Here is a 24,787-nt window from a genome sequence, read left to right on the forward strand (position 1 = left end):
CAGTCTTTTCGTTTGAATTTGTCCCGTTGCTCACAAGAATCTTGCCGTGCCCAACGCCGTATTTCCAGCAATTGCTTGCCTTCAGTCTTACGGCGCTTTTTGCTGCAATGTCCTTCACGAACAGTCCTATCGGCATTGAATTCAGGCTACCGTTGAGGGCAGCCGCGGGGCATGAGCGCATTTCACCCACGGCCCCAGCACTCGCTGCCCGTTGTATCCCTGTCAGCTTCGTTCTGTCGTATGACCTAGTTAGTGCCATTCTAGGGCCCCGTATGTTAGTATTGGTCGTACCACTGCTGTGTAGAACGCAATTATTATCTTTGGGTGTAGTCCCCATTTGTTCCCAATTTCCTGCAGGAGTAGAGTGCACTGCTTGCCATCCTTGCCGTGCCTTCTGCAATGTTTTCTTTCCATGAGAGCTTTTTTTCCAGAATTACTCCTACATACTTAGCTCGCTCCGCTAGTTTTAACTCCATGCCGTTTACACTAAGCATGATGAAGGGTGGTATCTTCGTTCTTCTTGTGAAGAGCATAAGTTCCGTTTTAGTGGGAATAATACCATTATACCGTTTAATTTAGATTGAACAATTTCGCCGAATTAGTTCCAATCCGTGTTACGGGGGTTTCTTCTTGACACCTGTTTGCTAACTGGTGCCGTTAGTTAAAATAAAATGTACCTATTGTCCGAGAAAGAGTGTTCTGATGATACCCTCCAGTTCTCAACTCTGTATTTAAAGTGTTCGATATGCAAGGTGAGATATAACACCTCCTCCCAACCTGGAAAATTTTCAGTGCTTGGAAAAATGAAGGTCAGCGTATTACCCCTGTTACATACCGTAACGTTTCTACATATAATACTATCAAAGAGTGACTCACCTTTTTCGTTGGTCTCTGAGCTCCCGGAGAGCGTGTGCCTCGCATTCGCATCACACCCGAGCACCAGGGTAGTCTTCATTTCTTCGGCCCTTTGCAGGCTCAGGCGGCGCCGGCTCGTTATGGGCCATATATGCCGATGCAATCATAATTTTGCTCCCATCCGCCGCCACGAATCTGGCCACAGCAAGGTCAGGTGTGCTGAGATTGGGACAGAGAAAAGCATTAAATTGGTTCTTAATTTCAATACGAGCTCTCGATCTACGATTCGAGTTTGTGCACAGTAGTGTGTATCCCTGGATCCTTAGTCCAGTGACATGCCCGTCTCTGGTCCAAGGCTCCTGTATCATACCGATGTCGATATCCCTCTCCCTTAGAAGGATCGTGAGATGAGCTGAAGCGAGCGAGCTGCGCTTCAGATCAATCTGCACGATTTTTGACATCGATGTTGGTTGGGGTAGCGTCAGGGGATTTGTCGTCGATGACCATGTCGTCCAACAGTTTGTTGGTGTCATCGATCTCCTCCCATATCTCGTCAGGCTCGGCCATGAAGATCTTTATCTTGGCCTTCCTGATGCCGTAACGGACCGTGTAGTTATTGGCCTCCAGCTGCGGCAGGCAGCGCTGGTTTATCATCAGGAGAAAATGTTGGCTCACCTTCATCTCCTGTTCAGCTCTGACGATGGTCCAGTCCTCTGTATGGACGTCTGGGTTCTGGGCCCTAAAACAGGCAATCACCCTGGCGTGGTCGGTTTGCCCCTTCGGTAACCAGATGCGAGCTCTGGGTCTCCTTGGGATCTATCTGTCGTGGGCCAGTCCAATTGTCGCTAATCTTAGCCACACAATCCGCCAGGAAGCTCCGGGAGAGCCCGTCGTCACATCTAATGAGCCGGTGCCCCCTGAACACGTTTCAGGAGTTGAAGGAGGGGATGGGACCGGTCGGCATGCTAACTAACCTGTCGGTTACCATGTCGGCCAACTTGGCCCCACTTCTCCGACAGCAGGCGACCGTCATCATTGTGCTCATCCACCAGAGCCATAGTCAGACTGTCTCTGGCCACATCGCTAAATTTCTTTGCCTTGCTGACAAAATTTGTAGCTCTCGGCTTGCCCTGTCGGTCCTTCACCTTCTTATGTGCGAGTTACCGCCTCAGCATTGGCCCTCGGCTGTCCCCCGCCGAAACCCCTCCGGCAGCCACTCGAGTAGCAGAGCTGGCCGGCAACTATGTTGCCAAATAAGCATAACCAACTGGGCCGCACCGAGTCGACAACAACATGCATCCGGTCCGGTTTCATTTTAATTCCGCTAGGTCAGCAGATTGTAAGTAGACGATAAGCTTCGAACAAAAAATATAAGAATAAAAAATTCATTCGGAATTGGAACTGCAAACAGACAAGTACTTTGAAACCATTAATTATTGGTCGGGAAAATACCTCACAAGAACCTACAGATCAACAGTGATCATAACTGTCCCAGTCGGTAGCTTTCGTCAACGAACGGATTCAACCAAGGACACAGGAAGGATCCGAGATGGCGAAAGGAAAGAGAAGGAAGGACAGATGTTCTGGATTACATTAAGCATTATTATGTAAGAGAGTGAATAGAGTGAAGTGGGTGACATGGAGTGAAATAAATACAGATAATACAAGAAGTAAATGAACAATTAATGAATAAATATGGCCGAAGAGTTGCAAACCAAAAGAAGCAAAAAAAAAAAAAAAATGAAATATATTATATAGAGAAATAAATTACGAGAAGTTCAAAAGGAATAGGAAAAAATAAAAGGAAATAAAAGGAATAAGTGAGAGTTAATTAATTAAATAGTGTTCATATAGAGACTAAAGGAAGGTTCGAGCCAACGGGGCTCGGTGTGTGAAAGACGACGAGCGATCGGAACTGCAGGGGGTTCGAAGTTGCATCCAACGGTTCGAGCGAACGATCGGCTGTTGACGAGAGTCGGCAGACGGGTGTTGTGGTCGCCGGTTCGATGCGTACCGAGCAGCTTGGCCGAACGATCGTTAACGACGAATAGTGAAGCGAAAGGTTCCATCGACTCCGAGACGGTGGAGTTTCGGTAAAGGGGACAGGAGTCAGCAGAAGATATGGCACAATAATGAAATGTCTACATTCACATGTATTAGACGGCGTACTGTATGGCACAGGGCGGCATGTTTCCGCATACACATAAAGTTTTAAGCACATTACTATTTAAGCAACAAACACATATTAAGTAAGAATTAAAACACAAGTTAAGTAGATACGGGTAGGCCCAAGGCAAGTGAATTCATAAACCAATGACAGAGGAAAGGAGGCCTACAGCAATGGCAAAAACAAGTGTATTAGAAGCTATCAAGGTAATAGACCGGGTAGAGATCATTCCCAAGTATGAAGGAGAGGCAGGAAATCTAGATGGTTTTATAGGAGCGGTTGAACAAGTATTAGGCCTCATAAAAGGAGAGGAAAGGTCAAACATAGGAGTAATCGCACTTGGGGCGGTAAGGAGTAAGATCACAGGACCAGCGGATAGAGTCCTTGATTTGGACGAATCTGAGTTGAACTGGGATCAAATAAAAGAAAATATCGATTACCCATTTCAAGGATAAGAGATCCGAGCAGGACTTGATTATGGAGTTGACCCATATTAAGGAAATGAAATTAGAGTTGGAAGCCCTATACACGAAAGTTATGACACTGAAGAAAGCTTTAGTGAGTCTATCCAAATCCAATGAGCAAGGCATGTTGTTGAGAAGCGAGAAGACCAATGGTATGAAGAAATGGCTTTAAACGCCTTCGTTTCAGCCTTGAGGGGACCGATAGGAGTAACGATCAGAAACATGGGAATACCCAATATAGCAAAGGCTTACGAGATTGCTTGTAGAGAGAAGAACCTGGGTACTTTACAAGAGGCACAGGAAGAGGCAAGAGGTCATTGTCTGACTGAAGACCAGGCTAAAGAAATTCCGAAGCAAGAACTAGAGGAACAAGACAATCCAGTGCCGGTGTCGAAGACTGGCATTTGGTATCAATACCGTTGGCCAGCAAATTCACAACCGCAGTTCCCAATGCCGTTTCCGGTACCAGATATAAATGGTTGGCCAGGATTTGGATTTCCGTATCCAATGATGGGTAACCCATTCAGAACAGACTTACTACCGTCTGTTCTGAGGAAAACTACAAACTATCAAAGACCATATCGCAATTATCAAAACAAAAACAATAAGTGGAATTACGGGCAAAATAATCGAGGCAGGAAGTGGTATGGAAACAATAACTATAATAACTACAAGCCTAGAGAGGGCCAGCTAGCCATCCAGGCAGGTGGAGATGCAGAAGGCAGTGGTCAGACTAGGATGTCTAGGAATTCAAACTTTTCCAGACAATCGTATAATTCAAACAATTCAGGGCAATCGAAAAATTCCGCCGATTCAAAACGGTCGTATAATTCAAATAGCAACTCAGAGAGGAGCGGAAACAGACCGTCAACTGGTGGCCAGTTGCATAACATCCAAAAGGATGATGCAAATTTTTCGCAATTAGCCTCGAGCAGCCAAGGGGATATTTAGGGACCAAGAGGGGTCACTCAACCCTACCCTATGTATTGATCAAGATCACTCCAAATAAAACAGTAAAAATATTAATCGGCACGGGTTCCACTTTCTTTTTCATTCGCCCAGAATTAGTTCAAGCACAGTATAGGGAAGATCTACAAAATCCAATACCGATTAGCACAATTGCACAAACTCACGAAATTCTCAAAGAAGCTAATTTACCAACGTTCAAGGAACTAGGTGGAGTAGGGAAGATGAGAATGTTACTTTTCAGATTCCATCGCTTCTTCTAATGATTAATAGGGATGGAGTTGTTGGACCAAGTAGAAGCTTTGATCGACATAAAAAATGGTTGGGTCCATGCGGGTGATCAAAAGTTACGGATTCAGTTCGCTACATATAGACCAAGCGAAATTCATACAATCGAAGCCGGAGCAAAGAGAGTGATCCCAATTCCAGTACAGGTACCCGATGGAGATTTTTTGTTAGGCAGAACAACGGTGAAGGAGGATATGATCATCTTAGAAAGAATTAATAGGGCAGTGGCCTATAATCAAAGACAGATACCCCCTACCAATAATCAATGATGTATTGTATAGTTTGGGAAGAGCCAAATATTTCTCTACCTTAGATTTGGCGAGGGGATACCACCAAATCGAGGTAAAGGAGGAAGATATCCCGAAAACAGCGTTCTCCGCTGAAGGGGGACATTTCGAATACGTGAGAATGCCTTTCGGTTTGAATAATGCTCCCGCAACCTTTCAAAGGTTGATGAATAATATTTTCGGAGAACTGCTGGGGAAATGTTGCCTTATATACATAGACGACATTATGGTGTTCTCTGCATCACTGCAATAACACATCACCGATTTAAAAAAGGGTTTTAAAAAGCTCGCAGAAGCAAATTTTAAGTTACAATTGGACAAGATAGAATTCTTGAGAAAAGAAGTAGAGTATTTAGGACATGTAGTAACCCAACAAGGCATTATGCCGAATCCAGGAAAAATCGAAGCGATAAAAAGATTCGAGATTCCCAAGACTAGGAAACAATGACTTGATCTGTTGGGGTTGTTGGGATACTATAGGAAGTTTATACGAGACTTCGCGGCTATAACAAAGCCAATTAAAGAGCAAGAAAGCCATACAGTTAGACTAAGAGTATAAAGAAACTTTTGAGGTTTGCAAAACCTTACTATTCAACGACTTAATTTTACAATTCCCCGGTTTCGACAAACCATTCATCCTTACATTGGATGCAAGCAACTATGCGATTGGCACCGTGCTATCCCAAGGAGATCTGGGAACGGACAGACCAGTAGCGTATGCGAGTAGAACCTTGTCAGGGTCAGAGGTGAACTATGCCACTATAGAGAAAGAAATGTTGGCCATTAATTGGGTGATAAAGCATTTCAGACACTATGTATTAGGTACAAAGTTCAAGATGATGAGTGTCAAAGAACCAGACTCCAAACTCGTAAGATGGAGACTCCAAATGTTTGAGTACGATTATGAGATTGTGTACAAGAAAGGGTCTTTGAATGTAGTGGCTGATGCATTGAGCAGAATTCATCCCGAACTCAATATGGTAGAAGCCGCTTCGCAGTTAGCAACGAATGGAGAGACAATTCACTCCGCTGAGGAAGACCTACAGTTAGGTTTCCCCATATCAGAAAGACCATTAAACGAATATAATATCCAAGTGGTCATACAGCAAGGGAGAACAGCGGGAGTAGTAAAACAAATTCCATTCAGGAATAAGTTACGAATAATTTGGACGGAGAACACTCGATGACGAAACAGTTGGCCGTAGGCAAAAAGAAATCTTAAAGCCCAAGAGGACGGTAGCATTGTTAACTCCGGATAACTTGGTGATAACAATCCTAGAGGTATACTGAAAATACTTTGCCTATAGTAAGTTGCATAAGGCAATAAGATGTACGGTGTTGTTGCCAGATAAAACGGAAAGTTTGAAAGTTTTTTTTGGTCATTAAAGAATACCACGAAAAGAGTAACCATCGGGGAATAGCGGAAACTTTAGCTCATCTCAAAAGAAAGGTGTTTTCCTGCACATGAAGCAGGCAATCACAAAAACAATAAATAATTGTGATAGCTGCCAAATGCAGAAATATGATAGGAACCCAAACAAGATTAAGTATAGCCTCACAGAAACACCAGAGAGACCTATGGAAATAAAACCATTGACCATAGAATTCTCGTCGAACCTCTTCAAAGACTTTTGTAGGCAGTACGAACTAGAACTGCACATAACGTCGTTTCAGCAGCCGTCGAGTAACGCCACGGTCGAAAGATTGCACTCCACGATTACAGAAATATATTACAGAAATAGAATTACAGAAATATATATAGAACTAAAATGACAAATAGATGAGAAATCAGGCATGAGGAAGTACAGAATAAGGCGTTTATAACGTATAATAATGCTATTCATTTAGCTACTAAATTAACACCACAAGAATTATTTACGGGAAGAACACAAAACTTCTTAAATAACGTGTCTTTTAACAACAAACACGATTATTTGCAAAAGATCACTGCGTTCCAGGCAGAATTGTACCCAAAAATCAAAGAAAGGGTAGAACAGCGAAAGACTAGAAGAATAGAAACGGCAAACACAGGTAGAACAGAACCGAGTCCGGTACAGACAGGAGATACGATATTTAGGAAAGAGAACAGAAGAGATAAGCTTACCCCTCGATTTACGAAACACAAGGTGTTGGAAGACAATGGTCTGACACTAACATCAACAAGAACACAGAAGATTCACAAGGAGAAAATCAGAAGACTAACCAAACTAAATTAATAATAATTACAGGTGGTGAAGGACCATTGCGGTGGAAAGTACCTTTGAGTTCCGGCCGTTGGAAGGAGACGAGCCGTTGGCGCAGATAAATCTCGGGTCGGCAAGGATAATACAAACACACAAGACGTTTGCACATATAGTGAGGATTCAAGAATATCAGGAAGCGATAGAGATAGTGGAGCAAACGCTCGAAGATATAGTCGAGGAGACAGAGACAAGGAACCTAGTGAGAACACTTAGGAACAAATTACAAATGGTAAAGGCAAGGCTAGAAGCCATATGCCCGAAGAGCAGAAAGGCGAAAGGGTTAATAAATGGCATAGGGTCAGTTGTCAAGTCCATAACAGGAAATTTAGATGCAGAGGATTGAGAAAGATTGGAAGAAGAATTAAGAAAGATGCACGAAGAAGAGAGAAGGTTGAGAGAAGACATGAACACACAGGAAAGAACAGGCAGTAAGTTCACCATAATGTTTAAGAATTAGACAAAATTTATAAATGACGAGCAAAGCGGGGTAACCGCATTTATAAATAATTACAAAAATGGAATAAGTAAAACATTTTTAGAAGAAGATAAGAGGATTAATAGGCTAGAGTACATCGACAGAATTTTGGTAATAATAGACATGCTCGAATTGAATATAAATGACGTACCCCAAAGTTTGTTATTGACCAAAATCGGATTAATTTCAAAATTAATTTTTGACAAACAAGAAACAGTTAAATGCATACAGAAACTAGAAGAACAGGGAAAACAGATAACATTACAGGAACATATGTACGAATTTCTAGAATTTAAAGCTATTATGAATAAGACAGATTTAACACATGCGATAAAAAAAAACCCATTTTTTATAAAGAAACGTATTCTTTACATAGAATTATATCACTACCTATGAATAACACAGAATTTGTAATAACACCGTAATACGTTGTAATTAACAATGAAGAAATGTACTACTACCAAAACAAATGTCAGAAAATTCGAAATTTATATATCTATACTAGCTGTACCCTGCCACGTTGCTCTGTGGCATATTGTGGTTAAGAAGGCACTTCTGAATACATCAATGTTTCGGCAAAATCATTTTCCTGGCATAAGGTGAAGAAGGCAGTCAGAGTTGTCGCTGGCGGATTCAGGACTCTTTCTTGCACATTTCTTTCTGTGAAATAGACACGTTGACCATTCTCCAAATGGACTGCCAAGTGAACTAAAGCTGGATAGCGTTCATGAATGGGGAACGAACAAATTCTCCATGCAGCCTCGTTCCTGCTTATGTATCTTCCAGCCTGGTATTGAGATATTTCATCGACAACTCGTACTGCATTGCTGTCCCCATTTTCTGCCTGAACACCAAAAACTGCCATATCGCTGCCTTTATTCACGTACTTGCAGATATATTTAATCGATTTCACGGAATTGCAATATTCTACGTTGATGTGCGCTTTGTATGATTTTGACAATAGTGGTGAGTATGGAACCACCCAACGATTGTCTACCTCAATATCACCAATTCGGATGTTTAAAGTTGCCGAAGTCCCTCCATCTTCAGTTGACCGTCTCCTATACAGAGGATATCCATCGTCCCCTGTTACGGTGTTGGCTGTAAATGCTCGAGGATATCGCTTGGAACACTTCCCGTCTACCATGCATGGTCAACTTGGGTTGAGGGTACCACATGGGCTATGGATCATGTTCTTGATGACAACTGCATGCAAATCCGTATCAACCTCTGCCCGTGGAATCTCAGCGCATATCACATCGTCAATTTCGTCTGGAGTAATTTTATCATACAGCCAAATCAGTATGTGCGCATGCGGCAATCCTCTCTTCTGCCATTTTTCATTTTATTGGCAAAAATAAACATTTCCTGCCCCTATGCGGGCAGCTATAGTCACATCGAAATGCTTTTAATGTAACTAATAGAACCCAAAATTAAAAAAAAATGTTTTTTATATATTACACTTAATATTTTACAAACAAATTTAAAAAGAACACAGTTTTTAACCCATTTTTCACAAGTTGTGATTTCAAACTTAGGGTACCTCGACGTACCACCTCCGATCAAATTGAAAAAAATTTTAAAAATAACTTTGAATATTTCGCTTTTACGTATAAGCTGTCCCAAATTCTCACTCTGAGGTTTTTTATACCAAAATTAAATTTTTAAACTTATATTATTAAAAAAAGTCTTTATAATACCGACTAAAGGCAGGCAAGAAATAATATATTGCAAGCATTGACAAGCAAAAGTACAATTTAAAATTTTTTTTATTATTTTATATTTTATTACTTTTAGTGCCACATTTTACAAGCATCTATAAAAATGATTTTTTTTTGTCAAAACTTAAAAAAATTATTGGTTTAAAAACTACTTTTTTTTGTTTTGTAATAGAGACCATATTGGAAGTAAAAAACAAAAATTGCGGTAGATTGCTTCAAAGACGTTCATGAAATTGAGACTAGAAAATTGAACTTAAGGGGCTTAAAACTAAAAACCTACTGCATTTAATGCAACAAATATATTTTTTTCTAATAAATAATATCTAAATACTCATTTCTGTAAAGTGAGATCCAAATCGATTTGCTGGTTTTTTATTTTTTATGAAAAACAAAAAAAAAAGGAAATATTTTGAAACTTTGGTAAGGATTATCTTCATAAAAAAAATATTTTCTATTACTAATTTTTGAACACATAAAATTCAATGTTTTGAGAATGTGCATGCCAAATTTCACGTCTTTAAAAAATTTATTTTAGAAGTTAAAGAGTTTTGGCCAAAATATGAACTTCCTGGCCCATAGTGCAATGGTGTACACAGTTACGGCGAATGACACGGTCATCCGTTGATCCCCCTGTGCACATCGGCTGACGGCCTTTCAGACGTTAATGATTAATATTTTCTGGGAGTTTTTGGGACAATTTTACCTCACTTATATGAACGATATTATGATGATATTAAATATTATTACATTACAACTAGACAAAACTGGTTCCCTAAGAACGGAACATGTATTAACCCCCCGGGAAAAAAACGAATCAATAAAGAAATTCACTATCCCAAGAATAAAATCCTTCCTAGGTCTATTGGGGTTCTATTGGAGGATTACGCGGCAATAACGAAAGCTCTGGCAAAACAATTGTAAGGGAAAAAGAGCAGTACAAATAGATAGTGAGTACGCAAAAGCATTTGATGTATGAACAACCTTATTATGAAGTGACACAATCTTGCAATTTCCCGATTTAAAAAAAGACTTTCATCCTTTCCGCGGATACCAGCACGTATGAAGTTAGAGCGAGGAAACAAATAGACCAATACAAATTTTAAATTATACAAAATAGGTAAATTTTAAAACCTAAAAGAACGAAGACATTGCTGATACCAAGGGATTTCGTGATAACAATCCAAGAGGAATATTGCAAATATTTTGTATATAGTAAGTTCAATAAGGCGATATACACAGGAAAGAACAGGCAGTAAGTTCACCATAATGTTTAAGAATTAGACAAAATTTATAAATGACGAGCAAAGCGGGGTAACCGCATTTATAAATAATTACAAAAATGGAATAAGTAAAACATTTTTAGAAGAAGATAAGAGGATTAATAGGCTAGAGTACATCGACAGAATTTTGGTAATAATAGACATGCTCGAATTGAATATAAATGACGTACCCCAAAGTTTGTTATTGACCAAAATCGGATTAATTTCAAAATTAATTTTTGACAAACAAGAAACAGTTAAATGCATACAGAAACTAGAAGAACAGGGAAAACAGATAACATCACAGGAACATATGTACGAATTTCTAGAATTTAAAGCTATTATGAATAAGACAGATTTAACACATGCGATAAAAAAAAACCCATTTTTTATAAAGAAACGTATTCTTTACATAGAATTATATCACTACCTATGAATAACACAGAATTTGTAATAACACCGTAATACGTTGTAATTAACAATGAAGAAATGTACTACTACCAAAACAAATGTCAGAAAATTCGAAATTTATATATCTATACTAGCTGTACCCTGCCACGTTGCTCTGTGGCATATTGTGGTTAAGAAGGCACTTCTGAATACATCAATGTTTCGGCAAAATCATTTTCCTGGCATAAGGTGAAGAAGGCAGTCAGAGTTGTCGCTGGCGGATTCAGGACTCTTTCTTGCACATTTCTTTCTGTGAAATAGACACGTTGACCATTCTCCAAATGGACTGCCAAGTGAACTAAAGCTGGATAGCGTTCATGAATGGGGAACGAACAAATTCTCCATGCAGCCTCGTTCCTGCTTATGTATCTTCCAGCCTGGTATTGAGATATTTCATCGACAACTCGTACTGCATTGCTGTCCCCATTTTCTGCCTGAACACCAAAAACTGCCATATCGCTGCCTTTATTCACGTACTTGCAGATATATTTAATCGATTTCACGGAATTGCAATATTCTACGTTGATGTGCGCTTTGTATGATTTTGACAATAGTGGTGAGTATGGAACCACCCAACGATTGTCTACCTCAATATCACCAATTCGGATGTTTAAAGTTGCCGAAGTCCCTCCATCTTCAGTTGACCGTCTCCTATACAGAGGATATCCATCGTCCCCTGTTACGGTGTTGGCTGTAAATGCTCGAGGATATCGCTTGGAACACTTCCCGTCTACCATGCATGGTCAACTTGGGTTGAGGGTACCACATGGGCTATGGATCATGTTCTTGATGACAACTGCATGCAAATCCGTATCAACCTCTGCCCGTGGAATCTCAGCGCATATCACATCGTCAATTTCGTCTGGAGTAATTTTATCATACAGCCAAATCAGTATGTGCGCATGCGGCAATCCTCTCTTCTGCCATTCTACTGAATACATCCAGCACCGCACAGATCCAAAAACTCCATGTTTCACAATGAACTCCATCAGTGACTTAAGCTTTTGTCAGAAAACACGGGCTGTGATGTCATGCCTATCCCTAGACGATTGTCCAGGAAATAACAGCAGCACTATCTCGTCCCAAGCTGGATTGCATGTGAAGGTGATAAATAAGTCTGGACGGCCGTAGCAACGAACATATGCCTGGGCATCTTGAGCATATTCATGCATGTGGCGTGGACTACCTATGTATGAGGATGAACAAAATCGTGAGCTTTCCAACGTTGGTTGTATTACGGTCATTCATCACAGCATCCCACAAATGGATATATTCCTCGGACCGAAGTTTCTTCTGATTCAATCGGAGGAACAGCAAACGTTCTGTTTCAATTTTTGCATACATATCGACAATGTTCTAATGAAACAACTGACGACATTTCAATATATGATTGCAATCGGTCCTCCTAACCATTAACCTGTTTGAGTAAAAGTTCATCGCGCAGCCGCTCAGTCTCTCGGATGGAGGCCCGTTCTTCGTCAGTCATATTCGTAATCTTACGTCTTTTTGCTTCTGTATTGCGAATACGACGACCCAATCTTGACTTCTTTGGTGGCATGACTTCGTTTCTTACTGAACCTGAACAAAAAAATAAAATTTGTATCTCCAATTTCTTCTTTCAATATGTTTTGAATGTTTGACAGGAAATGCTTTGATTCAGCTGGCTGCCTGTAGAGGGCGCAGCAGTAGGGGCACGGGGAAACGCTAAAAAAATTGATATATTCGCAACCGCAGATTGCAATCATATATTGAAATGTCGTCAGTTGTTTCATCAGTACATTGTCGATATGTATGCAAAAATTGAAACAACGTTTGCTGTTCCTCCGATTGAATCAGAAGAAACTTCGGTCCGAGGAATATATCCATTTGCGGGATGCTGTGATGAATGACCGTAATACAACCAACGTTGGAAAGCTCACGATTTTGCCATCCTCATACATAGGTAGTCCACGCCACATGCATGAATATGCTCAAGATGCCCAGGCATATGTTCGTTGCTACGGCCGTCCAGACATATTTATCACCTTCACATGCAATCCAGCTTGGGACGAGATAGTGCAGCTGTTATTTCCTGGACAATCGTATATTGATAGGCATGACATCACATCCCGTGTTTTCAGACAAAAGCTCAAGTCACTGATGGATTCCATTGTAAAACATGGAGTTTTTGGATCTGGGCTGGATGTATTCAGTAGAATGGCAGAAGAGAGGATTGCCGCATGCGCACATACTGATTTGGCTGTATGATAAAATTACTCCAGACGAAATCGACGATGTTATATGCGCAGAGATTCCACGGGCCGAGGTTGATACGGATTTGCATGAAGTTGTCATCAAGAACATGATCCATGGCCCTTGTGGTACCCTCAACCCATGTTCACCATGCATGGTAGACGGGAAGTGTTCCAAGCGATATCCTCGAGCATTTACAGCCAACACCGTAACAGGGGACGATGGATATCCTCTGTATAGGAGACGGTCAACTGAAGATGGAGGGACTTCGGCAACTTTAAACATCCGAATTGGTGATATTGAGGTAGACAATCGTTGGGCGGTTCTATACTCACCACTATTGTCAAAATCATACAAAGCGCACATCAACGTAGAATATTGCAATTCCGTGAAATCGATTAAATATATCTGCAAGTACGTGAATAAAGGCAGCGATATGGCAGTTTTTGGTGTTCAGGCAGAAAATGGGGACAGCAATGCAGTACGAGTTGTCGATGAAATATCTCAATACCAGGCTGGAAGATACATAAGCAGGAACGAGGCTGCATGGAGAATTTGTTCGTTCCCCATTCATGAACGCTATCCAGCTTTAGTTCACTTGGCAGTCCATTTGGAGAATGGTCAACGTGTCTATTTCACAGAAAGAAATGTGCAAGAAAGAGTCCTGAATCCGCCAGCGACAACTCTGACTGCCTTCTTCACCTTATGCCAGGAAAATGATTTTGCCGAAACATTGATGCCACAGAGCAACGTGGCAGGGTACAGCTAGTATGTAATAATAACAAAATTGGAAATCAGATTAATGAAGATTGTTTAAAAAACCTGATCAGCGGAAAGGAAGGGGATTGTGAAACAAGAGATGCAGGGCTTATAACCAGGATTTTTGAGCCAGAAGAAGGATATATTGCAATTATCAATGGAGAAAATGTAAGATTGCAAACGGACTGCGGAGAAGATAGAATGGTGAATGGATCGGCATTAATTGCATTTAAGGAATGCAGAACCATGATAAACAACGTCCATTACGAGGCGGTGGAGAGATTTGGCACGGCGAAGCTAAAACTGGAGATACCCCAGATCGAAGCTATTAAGAAGAATAGAACAACCCAAGAATTGGGAATACACGAGCTAAAGATGTAAGGTATTGATACGAAACTACAGATCAACGGAATACAAACTAGAACGTCGTATACGACGTATACAATGTTAAACATGTATACTGATAGTGTTGCTGGCTGTGGCAGGTTGTTCAAAAAGGACGACCACCTAAACTCCAGAGATACAACTTGCAACGTTCACGCCAACTATTGCTCCAACTGCCACCTTCACACTTATCATTGCTCCACTATGGTCGGTAGTTCAGTCTGAGGGGGAAGGAGTTACCGCCTCAGAATTGGTCCTCGACGGTCCCCCGCCGAAACCCCTCCGGCAGCCACTCGAGTAGCAGAGCTGGCCGGCAACTATGTTGCCAAATAAGCATAACCAACTGGGCCGCACCGAGTCGACAACAACATGCATCCGGTCCGGTTTCACTTTAATTCCGCTAGATCAGCAGATTGTTAGTAGACGATAAGCTTCGAATAAAAGATATAAGAATAAAGAATTCATTCTGAATTTTAACTGCATACAGACAAGTACTTTGAAACCATTAATTATTGGTCGGGAAAATACCTCACAAGAACCTACAGATCAATAGTGATCATAACTTGCGCTCTCACTCACTTCCTGTGATCGCCTTTAAAGGCTAGAACACCGATGGGTTTGCTGTTTTGTACGCCTCATACTCCGCGATCTCCGCAAGGAATTTGGCCTTGTCCTCGGCATCCCAAGGGTCGGTCTTGGCCTGAGCCTTGTTCTTGGCTATCTTGCCGGGAACGAAGCGGGTTCTGTTGACCCTCGCTCGTCTCTGATGAGCCCCACCTGTGTGTTTAGATTGGGGAGTGCTACTCGCCCTCCCCTCGGATTGCGACTCTTCCTCGTCGGTCTTCGATACATTGTGAGATGCCGCGACCAATCTCGGCCTCAGCATCTCCTTCTCGTCCTTCGTTGACAGTTTTTGGGGTTAATCCTCCCCCGGGAGTTCCAAAGCTCGGATTGAAGAATTCATTTTCAATCATGAACGCTCGCTTTGCTCGTCCTGGCAAACGCAGCGGGCCAGAGGCTGTTTGGGGCTTTGAATAAGGGTCGACCGCAGCTTCGCCCCAAAGCTGCGGCAAGGCCACTTACGACCCAGGGTTGCCTGGCCCTGGGAAGGTTCCGTGCAAACACAGCTGGCTTTACCCCTCAACTGCGAACCTGGAAGTCAGTGTGCACGGGTCGCATCACACACCTGACTTGAGGGGAGGCTGATTAAAGACTAGCTTAAGTCCGCCCAACTACAATTGGTCAGCATTGCCGGTCGAACCTCGACTGGTGACCTGCTTCCAGCCGCCCTCGCTTGGAGAGTACAGTCGCACTACCGATGCACTATGGGCCACGCGGCCCGGATTTTGGCCAAAAGGGTCAAAAATGGTTTTAAGAAAATGAGAAAAAAAAAACAATTGCATTATAAAGAGGATAGATTAAGCTATCTTTCTTAAACATTTTATTACTCTCTATTCAATGGGTACGAGATGGCAGCTAATCAAAGTGGATATTTGCGTTTAATTTTTTCATTTTATTGGCAAAAATAAACATTTCCTGCCCCTATGCGGGCAGCTATAGTCACATCGAAATGCTTTTAATGTAACTAATAGAACCCAAAATTAAAAAAAAATGTTTTTTATATATTACACTTAATATTTTACAAACAAATTTAAAAAGAACACAGTTTTTAACCCATTTTTCACAAGTTGTGATTTCAAACTTAGGGTACCTCGACGTACCACCTCCGATCAAATTGAAAAAAATTTTAAAAATAACTTTGAATATTTCGCTTTTACGTATAAGCTGTCCCAAATTCTCACTCTGAGGTTTTTTATACCAAAATTAAATTTTTAAACTTATATTATTAAAAAAAGTCTTTATAATACCGACTAAAGGCAGGCAAGAAATAATATATTGCAAGCATTGACAAGCAAAAGTACAATTTAAAATTTTTTTTATTATTTTATATTTTATTACTTTTAGTGCCACATTTTACAAGCATCTATAAAAATGATTTTTTTTTGTGAAAACTTAAAAAAATTATTGGTTTAAAAACTACTTTTTTTTGTTTTGTAATAGAGACCATATTGGAAGTAAAAAACAAAAATTGCGGTAGATTGCTTCAAAGACGTTCATGAAATTGAGACTAGAAAATTGAACTTAAGGGGCTTAAAACTAAAAACCTACTGCATTTAATGCAACAAATATATTTTTTTCTAATAAATAATATCTAAATACTCATTTCTGTAAAGTGAGATCCAAATCGATTTGCTGGTTTTTTATTTTTTATGAAAAACAAAAAAAAAGGAAATATTTTGAAACTTTGGTAAGGATTATCTTCATAAAAAAAATATTTTCTATTACTAATTTTTGAACACATAAAATTCAATGTTTTGAGAATGTGCATGCCAAATTTCACGTCTTTAAAAAATTTATTTTAGAAGTTAGAGAGTTTTGGCCAAAATATGAACTTCCTGGCCCATAGTGCAATGGTGTACACAGTTACGGCGGATGACACGGTCATCCGTTGATCCCCCTGTGCACATCGGCTGACGGCCTTTCAGACGTTAATGATTAATATTTTCTGGGAGTTTTTGGGACAATTTTACCTCACTTATATGAACGATATTATGATGATATTAAATATTATTACATTACAACTAGACAAAACTGGTTCCCTAAGAACGGAACATGTATTAACCCCCCGGGAAAAAAACGAATCAATAAAGAAATTCACTATCCCAAGAATAAAATCCTTCCTAGGTCTATTGGGGTTCTATTGGAGGATTACGCGGCAATAACGAAAGCTCTGGCAAAACAATTGTAAGGGAAAAAGAGCAGTACAAATAGATAGTGAGTACGCAAAAGCATTTGATGTATGAACAACCTTATTATGAAGTGACACAATCTTGCAATTTCCCGATTTAAAAAAAGGCTTTCATCCTTTCCGCGGATACCAGCACGTATGAAGTTAGAGCGAGGAAACAAATAGACCAATACAAATTTTAAATTATACAAAATAGGTAAATTTTAAAACCTAAAAGAACGAAGACATTGCTGATACCAAGGGATTTCGTGATAACAATCCAAGAGGAATATTGCAAATATTTTGTATATAGTAAGTTCAATAAGGCGATATATAAGATATACAAGCTCGCTGCCTGATATAACAGAGCAAACACAGCAGGAAGAAATCATTAGGGAATACCACAAAAAAGCAACCACAGGCGAATAGATGAAACATATGCGATTCTGAAGAGTATACTTTCGTCGCATGAAACAGGTAATAACGCTAATAATTAAAAATTTCGATATATGAAAGTAGACAGCACAAAATTAAATACAGCATAACTGAAACCCCGGAAACAACCATGGAAATAGTATTTGTAGATTTTTATTTTGTCAGCAATACGAATGTATTGACTATTATCGATCAATTTTCAGGATACGCTTGGGGTTTCACTATTCCAGCCAGGAATACCGAAGAAGATAGTCTGCGACCAAGGAATGGAATTCTCTTCAAAGCAGTTTAAAGACTTTTGTAGGCAGTACGAATTGGAACTGTATACAACTTCCCTTAAGCAGTCGTCAAGTAATTCCACAGTCGAAAGTTTACATTCCACGGTAACGGAAATATACATGATACTAACAGAAAGTAAGTAACGCTAATCATTCGGCAACGAAATTAACACAGCTTACCTTTTCACAGGGAAAAGACATAATATTCTGAATAAAGTGTCATTTAACAACGAACACGAGTATTTCCAGAAAATCAATGCGTTCCAAGACGAGCTGTATCCAAAGATAAAATAGAGGGTAGAAAAGCAGAAGATCAAAAGATTAGAGACATCTAGCGTTGATAGGCAGGAACCAAACCCAATACAAGCGGGGAACACTAAGGTAGGTAGGTTACAGTGGTGAGGCCCAAGACAAGAGCCTCCAATTAGAGTTAAGCTCCTTTTTGCTCTACTACCTCTGCTTACTATTTGTAGTCTGCAGGCTCTACAGCAAGTCTAGTAAGGACCTTCTTGCATTCTGCCACTAGCCGTGAGTTTGTTTTCCCTGAGGTCCCGCCGTAAGGAGAGTTCGTCTGCTTCCCTTATGGCTAACAACTCAGCCTGAAAGACCGCCGCTGAGTCCGAGAGATGGAATGCTTTTTCAATTCCCCAATTCCCAGCGTAGATCCCAGCCCATATTCCACAGCTCATCTTGAAGCAATCGGTGTAGAGGGACACGTCGTTCTTTACTGCCACGTTGTCCCTGCTCCAGTCTTCCCTTGTTGGATATGAGGTCGAGAATGAGTTCCGGAAGTTCAGCTCCGACGTCATATAGTCCGTTTCTTCATTTGCCTTTATTCAGTTGCTTTCAAGAATCTTGCCGTGCCCGACGCAGTTGCTTGCCTTCAGTCTCACTGCGCTGTGTGCTGCAATGTCCTTTATGAACAGTTCTATCGGCATTATATTCAGGATAGCATTGATGGCAGCCGCGGGGCATGAGCGCATTGCTCGTACGTGTCAGCTTTGATCTGTTGTATGCCCTTGTTAGTGCCGGCCAACATACTAGGGCCATACTATCTTTGGGTGTCGTCCCCATTTGTTTCCAAACATTTTTCTGCAGGAGTAGAAAGCAATGCTTGCCTTCCTCACTCTTTCTGCAATTTTTTCCTTCAATGAGAGCTTTTTGTGTAGTATCAATCCCAGATACTTAGCTTGCTCCGCTAGTTTTAACTCCATGCCATTTACGCTGGGCCTGCTGAAAGATTGTATCTTTTTTCTTCTTATGAAGAGCAACAGTTCTGTTTCAGTAATTACATGTCATTACTTCGCTAATAACGTCAGAACATGGTCCTTATACTAGCAGCACTACGTCGTCTGCGTATACAACGACTTTGACTCTAACCACATTAAGATCTACCAATATGGTGTTTATATATATAGAACCCCACCCTGAGGTGTGCCTCTCTTCCCAGTCCACGTGAGGTGATCGTCCTGCTCTTTAGCATAACCCCGATCCACTCTCTGATGCCTTTCTCAATACTTAGGTAGTTGAGGGAGCACAGGATAGAGTCTGGGTTCACCTTATTGAACGCGCTTTCGATGTCTAGGAAGGCGGCCATCGTGCAGGAGTTTCTCTAGTGTCTTCAGGGCGATCTAGTGACTCGCAGCAGCTATACCATGAGTCTGTCTTGGCATTCTATGCTGCTTTTTTATATGTTCTTCCTTGTATGGTTCCCATTCCCTGGTTCCATAGCTTGTATTGAAGGACCTTCGCGCTCACTTTCTGAGATCGCTCAGTTCTTTTGTCCACCACGATGGGTACATGGGTACTGCTACTTCGAGTATGATATCTTACATGTCTCTTGGAAGGCGTTGTTTAAGATGTTAGTGAGGTCCTCCACCGCCTTGTCGAGTGCCTTTGAGGAAGATTGTTCCTTAATCCTCATACCTTTTACTTTAGATTAATATTTCTGAATTTGTTCCAATCTGTGTTACGGGGATTTCTTTTTGGTACCTGTTTACTTACTGGTGCCGTTAGGTTGTTCCAATCTGTGTTAAGGGGGTTTCTTCTTGGCACCTGTTTACTTACTGCAGCCGTTAGGTCAAAGAGAATGTAGCTATGGTCTGAGAAAGAGTGTTGTGTCGATACCCTTCAAATTTGTATTTACAGTGTTCTATTTGCAATGTAAGTTCTAAAACTTCTTCCCATCTTTTAAAAATTTTCGTGCTTGGAAAAATAAAGGCTGGCGTGTTACCTTTGTTACATATCGTAACGTTGCTAAATATAATACTTTCAAAGAGTTACTCACCCCTTTTTTCTTATTTTCCAAACTTCCCCAGAGCGTGTGCGAGTTACACAGGCTTGCCCTGTGGGTCCTTCGCCCTCTTAGGTGCGCTCTCGCTCACTTCCTGTGACCGAATGCGCTTCGCCTTTGAGGGCTGGAAAGCCGATGGGTTCCCCGTTTTGTAGCCTCATACTCCGCGATCTCCGAAAGAAATTTTCCCTTATCTTCGACGTCCCGAGGATCGGTCTTGCCCTCAGCCTCGTTCTTGGCTATCTTGCTGAGAACAAAGCGGAAAAAGAACAAACCCTCGCTCGCCTCTGATGATGCAACATTTTCGCCATCTCTGCGGTGGAACCGCACCTGTGTGGTTTGATTGGGGATTGCTCTTTGCTCTCCTCTCGGATTGCGCCTCTTCTACGCCAGTCTCCGATACTATATGACATGCCGCGATCAATCTCGGCCTCTGCATCTCCTTCTCGTTCCGGTTGTTCTATTTTCATTCATTTTCGCCGCTTTGCTCGTCCTGGCAAGCGCAGCGGACCAGAGGGGGCTTGGGGCATTGAAACATGTCGCAGCTTCGCCTCAAAACTGCGGCAAGACCACTTATGACCCAGGGTTACCTAGCCCTGGGAAGGCTCCGTACAGACACAGGTGGATTAACCCCTGACGTGAGGGGAGGTTGTTTAAAGACTTGCCTAGGTCCGCCCGGCTACAATTGGTCAGCATCCACGGACGAACCTCGACTGGGGACCTGCTTCCAGCCGCCCTCACTTGGAGAGTATAGTCGCACTATCGATGAAGCACACAGTTGCGGCAGATGACTCGGTCTTCTGTTGATTCTCCAGTGGACCCTATCGGCTAAAGGTCATGGAACACTATATTCAGGATAGAAAACAGGAGAGACAATCTTACTCCTTAGTTCTCAAAACACAAGGTAATGGAATACCATCCATTAACACTTACAATGAACAAATAAAATGAGAAGACTAAGAAAACCAAATGAATGATGATAATCAAGATCTGTACCTTTGCAAGGCTCAAATCGAGCAAGGAACAGCAAGAGTTGTCCAAACACATACGACGTTTATATATATAGTAAAACTACAGGAATTACTATTAGCCATAGAGCACATTTAAAGATGTGAAAGAAGATGCATAGACCAAAGACCTAAGTAATTCATTACAGAACAAGCTACAGATGATGAAGACAAGATATGGCCTAAGAGAAGAAGAACAAAGGGACTAATAAACGGATTAGGTTCAGTTGTCAAGTCTATAACATAAAGAAAGTTAAAAGAAAGATAAAATTTATAGGAAGAGAAAGGCAACCAGTTCAGCATAATGTTTAAAAATTTAGCGGTATACATAAATGAGGAACAGATGGAGGGTGAACACGTTTATAAACAACTATATTAATGGGAAAAGAAAAACATTAACGGAAGAAGATAAGATAATCTATAGAGCACAGAACTTTGGTAACTATAGACATGCTTGAACTAAATTTAAATAATGTGTTATGTTTGTGTATATGTTAATATTATTGGCCAAGATGGGGCTAATTTTGAAGTTCATAACTAAAAGAAAAGATGTGCACATGTGCGAGTTCTTGGAGCTAAAAGCTATTATGAATAAGACAGACATCATATTTTCAAGAAAACTACCAATTTTTAAGAACGAAATATATTCACTATATCGTTATTTATAAAAAATGAAGAATTTATAATAACAATTAGTATCGAGGAAATGTAATTTTATAAAAAAAAAACTGTCAAAGAATAATATATTTTGATATGTAAGAACGATAAAATTGTAAAACGTGAAATTGCAAACGGACTGTGAGCAAGAGAGAATTCTAAATGTGTTAGCGCAATCATCTTTAGTGATAATAACGAAATTTTAAACAACGCCCAATACGGAAACTGACTCTAAAAAGAAAAACCGTATAGCCCAAGTACTGGGAATACATGAAAAAAGATTAAATATATCGAAGTAAAACTGCAGAAACACAATGCACACAGCGACAACATATACGATGGACTCCGTGCTGCTGATATTGGTGTCCCCCGCCAAAGCCCCTCCACAGACAGTTATTTAGTTGACTCCCAACGAACACTTGTCATCAACTAAACAGAAGAATGCCTAGTCGATAGAATATCGGGGTCTAACCCTAGACCCCTCAACACCCATGCAACCGGCACACCGGAGCTTGAAATCTTGCACCTCTGGAGGGGGGCAGTCTGGTAAGATTGGACCACCTACTGTATTGGGTCCATAAAAAAATGTCCGTTGGGTTATAAGAAGCTTTTATGTGACTGGGCGGCCTATTTCTTCACAATTATATTTAGTTAATATTTGATGTATTTGCATGGAATGTTTAATAAATGAAGTCAAATATACAAATAGATTAATTATGTGGCACAGGAAACCTTTTAGTGGATTCTATTTCGAATTTATTTTTTCTATGTATGTTTTGTAAGGATTTTTTTTTTTGAATTACCGCAGTATCGGAAACTCGGACTCGGTGTTGCCACGAACATTTTGCAGCAATCTCAGCGAAATTGGATTTTCGAACAACTCCTGAAGACTACTTATATTCGTTCGTCCATCCACTCACATATCTCCCAGAGTGTTAATTCCATAATCGAGCTAAGGGTCGATGAACACACTACCGTGATAATTATGCTAATGTCGGCAGCATAGGGTGTTATCTTACCTCTTGACTATGTCATTGACTACTAGATTTCATAGGATGGGCGATAGTGCTCCACCTCGAGGAGTGCCTATGTGCGCTCCCTTCACCATAGAATCGGTGCCCCAATCAAATTGTACCCACCTATAACTTAGTGGATTTCTTATCCAGAAGTTCATAAGGGGCTGCGGACTATTGTTGCGTCTGTGCTTACGTTGTTGAATGTCCCAGATATGTCTACCAGTACTCTGAGTGCATATTCCTTATTATGCAGGGTTCTCTCAATGGTGGCTACTAACGAGGCGTGCTGGATGGTTGACAATAGTCTTTCAACATTATTTCTGGTATATATGTCCATCAGTTTTTCTAGCGTCTTCAATAAAAATTATGTGAGGCTTATAAGGGGGCCTTGAGGCCTCACATGGCTGCTCTTTCCTGCTTTTGGCAGGAAGACAATACGAGCGCCCATTTTTGTTAAAGCTGAGTATATTGCATAGCGTTTTTAGAGCCTTAAAGAGATATTAGCGCAGAATTTTCTCCATTAGTTTATTTATGCCCTGCGTATTTCCTTCTTGTAATCCCTTATTTTGATTTTGTATTAATCTTTGATTAAATCATTCTTCGTTATTGCGTTGGAGCGAGAGGTCCTTGTTCCACCGAGGTGCCTTTGTCCTCTTCCTGGTTCTCGATATTGGGCATGAAGCATGGTACGCGTCTAATAATTCTTTGGAGCGGGTCTTTTCAATGTCTTCCTCAGATCTTACCGTGCCCGCACAAGTCGCGAGTCTTGTTGTGATAGGCTTCTTGAAATTTACCCAGTTACTATTCCGGGGGTTTCTGTTGCATCACAGCATCACAGAAGTTTTGCCGACGCATGTTTGTTTTTATGTAAATTAAGCTGCAGCACCCAGAAAGTCATGGGTACCATGCTCCACTTTCGACTGGTTAACTATGACTGTCAAGTCACCGTCCTCTTTCTCGCTGATTCGTTTAGCATTTCTTGTGCAGCGTCTAGAATGATGTCAAAACTTAGGTCCTTTTCCCCCTCTCCTGCCTGCACAATGTGCGCATCCTTGTCTCCGGGGTGGCGCTTCTCGAGAGGCAGATAGACATTAAACATAAACCACGCCGTCTTCCCATATATATACCAAATACATTTAATAAAAAAAAACATAAAGCTGGCATGGACATACAATGTACTAGAGAAATATAAGAATTTAATGACGAGCAGGGACGCAGTAGATATCCTAAGCACGACAAACTCAGTTCGGATGTGCTAGGTTCCCAGCAACTAGGGCATCGATGGCAACGAGATTGCGGACGAATTGCAAAGGAAGGAGTCGGACTGGCTAGTGACTGAATAAGGAACGATGCCGTATGCCTTAGAACGCTCCAATTCGTGTTAGTGAGGCGTTCAGACTCACAAGCAAAAAGCAGAAGGAGGAAAAACTCCGCAACAAGCAAAATATCTTAAATCATGTGCATATGATAAACTCGGCTGCTGCGTCCTGCATCTACCTCGGAAAGATTGCAGACTGTTAGTGGGAATCCTCACAGTTCGCTGCGTGGCTGAGGCATGCATCATTAACAACGGCAACTGCAAGAAATGTCATGTATCCGAGGCAACCGGAACCGGATTTCATCGTAAGTTCCCGTTCCTAACGCACGAAGGAAGAAAGATACCTGGGCACGCCATTGCTGGCACCACTAGAAGATGCCTTCATGAGCACGCCAGACGAACTCCTCAAATTCGGAAAATAAACCGTGACCTTCAAAGACTTTAA

General features: G+C 41.0%; 1 pseudogene; it reads right to left on the minus strand.

Annotated features, from left to right (window-relative positions):
• Positions 1 to 1,134: 1,134 nt before the first annotated feature.
• LOC147644600 (uncharacterized) lies at positions 1,135 to 20,655 on the minus strand (annotated as a pseudogene).
• Between the last annotated feature and the right edge of the window lie 4,132 nt (positions 20,656 to 24,787).

The sequence above is a fragment of the Drosophila serrata genome, unplaced genomic scaffold (genome assembly GCF_035046125.1).
Source record: "Drosophila serrata isolate PLE 108 unplaced genomic scaffold, ASM3504612v1 contig_139, whole genome shotgun sequence".
NCBI classification, from domain to species: Eukaryota; Metazoa; Arthropoda; class Insecta; order Diptera; family Drosophilidae; genus Drosophila; species Drosophila serrata.